This window comes from Cucurbita maxima, unplaced genomic scaffold (genome assembly GCF_002738345.1).
Source record: "Cucurbita maxima cultivar Rimu unplaced genomic scaffold, Cmax_1.0 Cma_Scf00061, whole genome shotgun sequence".
NCBI classification, from domain to species: domain Eukaryota; kingdom Viridiplantae; phylum Streptophyta; class Magnoliopsida; order Cucurbitales; family Cucurbitaceae; genus Cucurbita; species Cucurbita maxima.
The window spans coordinates 578,897-583,995 of NW_019272077.1; the positions used below are offsets into that span (position 1 = coordinate 578,897).

Below are 5,099 nucleotides of genomic sequence, written 5' to 3' on the forward strand. Positions count from 1 at the left end.
TAAGAATCATATACCATAATATAAACAAAATTGATAAAATTAATATATATAGAAAAAAAAAACTAAATTAATAAAAATATCGGTAAGCGGTTAACAATTTCAATAATACATATATATTAACCTTTCAAAAACTCCAACATAATTTTGGTCATGGCATTTATACAACATTTGGAACCTCCCNCTCCCATTGAAATTTTTAGCTTTCATAAAGAACTTGATTTGTATTGGGTTTTACAATTTGAAACCCATTTAGATCCAAACATATGATTTCTTAAAGTGCCTTCAATGTGTTTGAATACATATGCGTAGGTGCCAAATTCTCATACATATGATAATACAAGAGCTTTAATCCATTCTTGAAGAATTTGTGCAAGAACCGAGGTAAGAAGGTGAAGGTAGATAGCTTGTAGCTCGCCCTAAGAATTTTTTCAAGAAACTGGTTTGACACACACATAGGCTTTGGGCCATGTGTCGGGTGCTTGTCCTTCGAGACCTGCTTTGTGTTGGATGAACACAACTCTCTACAATGGTATGATATTGTCCACTTCGAGCACAAGCTCTCATGATTTTTCTTTGGACTTCCCCAAAAGGTCTCAAATCAATGGAGATAGTATTCCTTGATTATAAACCCATGATCATTCCCTAAATTAGCCGATGTGAGACTTTTATCCAACACCTTCCCTCGAACAAAGTACGCCTCCCCTCAGTCGAATCTCGACTCTTTTTTCTTTTGGAGTCCTTTGTTCGACATTTGAGGATTCTATTGACATATCTAAGTTTAAGGCATGACTCTGATACTATGTTAGAATGAACACAACTCTCCACAATGGTATGATAAACCACTTTGAGCATAAGCTCTTATGGTTTTACTTTAGAGGAAACAAACTGAGAACGTGCCAAAAATCTGGACTCTGTCATGACCCATTTGAACTTCGTTAGTTGACAAGGACGTCAACAAATTAGGCGGGCGAGGATCTCATGGTCATGTTTGTCCAAGACATATTACCCATTGCCGCATGCTCCTGACATGCCTAAGCCTTTCTACTTGCTTTCATGTTGTATTACTTTCTTATTACATTTTAGGTTGTATGACCATTCGACGAAATTGTGTTTACTTCCTTCCGACCGCCTTAAAATGTACCGTACCGGGACCAAGTAATCATCAAACCTCTCTAGACCAAGTATTGTAATTGTTCTTAACTTTCACAATGCTTTCTTTCAACTCGCTTTCAATGATTTTTCTCGTCCACATTTACTTTCTCAAAACGTGNTTTAGGTTGTATGACCATTCGACGAAATTGTGTTTACTTCCTTCAGACCGCCTTAAAATGTACCATACCGGGACCAAGTAATCATCAAACCTCTCTAGACCAAGTATTGTAATTGTTCTTAACTTTCGCAATGCTTTCTTTCAACTCGCTTGCAATGATTTTTCTCGTCCACATTTACTTTCTCAAAACGTGGCTCGTAGCTCGACATAAATAAGTGATATTCGATAATAATTCAAATCATTACAACAAAAATAACTTAATAAAAACATTTTAAACTATACGAGTTCAATTAATAAAAGTAAAACGTATATAAATTTCACTGAACAGCTAACGCTTATGTCTCTGCTGTACCTTCTGTATACACGATAAAATCCCCATTGAAACAACACCAATGCCAAGAGTAAGTGGCAGAACAGCGGCGACCCGGGGCATCATCGGCTCCGGCGTCAAAGCTTTTACCGACGACACATAAGACGAGAGCATGCCGATTAATGTGAAGAACAAAGTGAAGTACAGAGAGTTCCTTGGAAACTGAGGGTGTGTTGGCAGGCAACTCATTCAATAGCGCTATAAATTGCAACATTGAAACTATCATGCACACTGTTACGCTAACGATGAAATTGGTGAACTCAGTTGGGAATTTTGTGGGCATTATCGATGTACATAACTTAGGAACACACACAAAATTTTGTCACAAAAAAAATTAGGTTTCCATGGTGTTAAGAATAAGAAATAGAATTGGGATCGAAAGTATGATCTTCGTGATTACAAACGTTTAAATACAATATAAACTATCGACTAATACAAGAAAAATATAGGATACAAGCTATCAACTAATACAAGTAAAATATATAACTCCTAGATTTTGTAAATAAGATAAAATATACTATTAATCAAATCCTAAGATAAAATATACCACTAACAACTCCAACAATAAAGAAAAAATATTAATGGATATCTAACATATGTTCCATAACTAATTATTAAAATATATTCTCCAAATATCATATCTTAATACTCCCCTCAAGTTGGAGAGGGTATGTCAATCACACCCAACGTGTCCTTCAAAAGATCAAACTGATGCATTCCCAAATCTTTAGTGAAAACATCTGCCAATTGCATTTTAGTCGAAACATAACACGGTTTCATGATTCCGGCTTGTAACTTTTCTCGAACTATATGGCAATCTATTTCAATGTGTTTCGTACGTTCGTGAAAAACTGGATTGGCTGCTGTATGTAATGCTGCTTGATTATCACAATATAATAATGCTGGTTCGGACAGTGGAACATTCAAGTCTTGAAGAATGTGTATCTTAACCAAGTTAACTCTAAACAAGTAATTGTCAAAACTCGATACTAGGCTTCGGCTGATGATTTGGACAAATTAGTTTAGACTGCTAAGAAATAATTGAATTTCCGAGGAAAATGCAGAACCCAGAAATAGACCGTCTTGATGTATCTCAGAACCGGAAGAGCTGCCTCCCAATGTGGTTTTCTTGGTTCATGCATAAATTGACTAAGCATACGAACTGAATAAACTATGTCAGGCCTAGTAACGGTTAAATATATTAATCTGTCAATCAACCGTCTGTATTTACTTTCATCATCCAACACCTCCCCTCGAGCAAAGTACGCCTCCCCTTAATCGAGTCTCGACTCGACTCCTTTTTCTTTTGGAGTCTTAGTCATTTATTACTATGCCTTCACCCTTCAAGGAGTCGGTTAAATATATTAATTTGCCAATCAACCGTCTTGTATTTACTTTCATCATCCAACACCTCCCCTAGAGCAAAGTACGCCTCCCCTTAATCGAGTCTCGACTCGACTCCTTTTTCTTTTGGAGTCTTAGTCATTTTTTACTATGCCTTCACCCTTCAAGGAGGCTCGGCTCCTTTTCTTTTGGAGTCCTTTATTCGACATTTGAGGATTTACCAATCTATTGGTATGACTAAGTTTAGAGCATGACTCTAGTACCATTATGGAGAGGTGGATTAAATCTAAGCGCGCTCATGGAGGTGGAAGGACATGCGCCGATTGATTGAAGGAAAATCAATGAGGCAACATTTTGCGAGCCTTGAAGGTGTGCTTTGGGAGGACACATGCCACACCATGAAAAAATAAGAAAATACTAATGCCTTACGTCGCCTGGACTCGAAGCCAAGAACACTCGTGTCGTGAGTGGGGTGCGTGTCAAGTAGTGAAATTGTTTTTGGGAGTTTAAGTTAAATTATGCTTAAATTGAGGGCCAATAGCGACTGGCCGTGGTATTTGCACGTGAGCCCGTTGCGAGCGAAATCACGCCTAGAAGCCTTTCCAGCCACGCATGGGGCGCGTGAAGGTGTGTGGAAGGTAATCTTTTGACTATTTTACACCCATACTAATCCTAAAATGACTTGAATTATGACCTTCTAGTGAAATTTTTAAAGATTTAGAGAACCGAAAATGACATACCAGAAGAGTGAGTTGTCTTTCTACTCAACATATCGACCACTATGTTAGCTTTACATGGGTGATAAAGGATCTTTATATCATAATCCTTCACAAACTCCAACTATCTCCTTTGTCCCATGTTCAACTCTTTCTACCCGAATAAGATACTTGAGCCTCTTATGGTTTTACTACCTGTACCTTTTCACCATACAAGTAACGTCACCATATTTTTAACGTGAACACCACAGTTGCTAACTCCAAATCGAGGGTTAGGTAGTTACGCTCATATTTCTTAAGCTATTAGGAGCCATATACAATCACTTCTCCATTAACACCAACACGCAACCCCAATCCTTTTCTCGAGGCATCGTTGTACACCGTGCTTGAACCACAAAATAGTGCTAGCATTAGCGCATACACCCGAAACTCCTTAAGCTCTTGAAAAATCTATTCATGTGTCATAGTCCAAAGAAAGACTTACCCTTCTTAGTTAACTTTGTCAAGGTTTGATAAGTCCTAAAAAGAAACCTTCCGTACTAGTTCGCTAACTCCAAAAAACTTCTAAGTTCTCGAACGGAGGATGGTCTGGATTATCTCATGATTGCCTCTATCCGACCCACAAAATCCCCAGCTGAGTTACCTCATGATTGCCTCTAACAAACTTGCAGAAAATTGTGGGCGTCTCGGTTATCTCATGATTGCCCCAAAATGTTCCATGATTACTAACTTCTCAACATCCCATGATTTTAACCAAGTCGAGCTTGTTGACTTACTAACTTCTCAATGCATGATTCCCACATCAATGATTTTAACCAAGTCGAGTTTATCGACTCACATTCCTTACGTCAAAACACACAATCATGGCAAGGACTACTTTTCGTGAGGCCAACAAAAAATATTGGCAAAACAAATATTTGTCGACGTATTAGCACTATCCATGAACTATATATTCTTTAGGTTATTTATTAAATATTATCGTCTCGCATGAAAACTATGGTTCAATATTAAATAAATAACTTTGATTTTTTTTGTAAAATAAATATTATTAGTTGAAGCCATAATCTTACTAAGAAGAGAGTAAAGTTATGACTCTCATGTGTAGTCCGTAAAGGTTAACAAGAGAGTGGCACACGGAGGAAGACGGTGTATTGTCTAAAAAAGTGCATAATAACTAAGTCAAAATTGTGATTGGGTTTAGAGAGAAAAAAGCTTACCCTATTCGTCTATTTTTGTTAGTGTTTCTTTTAATAGGGTTTTACTTAAAATTCGAACGTGAAGGCTATTAAAAGGAATATATGTGAGTGTATAAATATGTGAACCCTCCCGATGAATTAATTGAGCAAAACAGACAGAAAAATCAAAATAAAAAATGGCATCTTCTAGTTTTCTTGCAGTC

General features: G+C 37.1%; 1 protein-coding gene across 3 annotated transcripts in view; it reads left to right on the plus strand.

Moving 5' to 3' along the window:
* The window catches only part of LOC111471996 (pectinesterase inhibitor-like), a 26,445-nt gene that overhangs the window by 13,642 nt on the left and 7,704 nt on the right, over positions 1-5,099 (plus strand). The gene's annotated exons all lie outside the window — the stretch shown is intronic.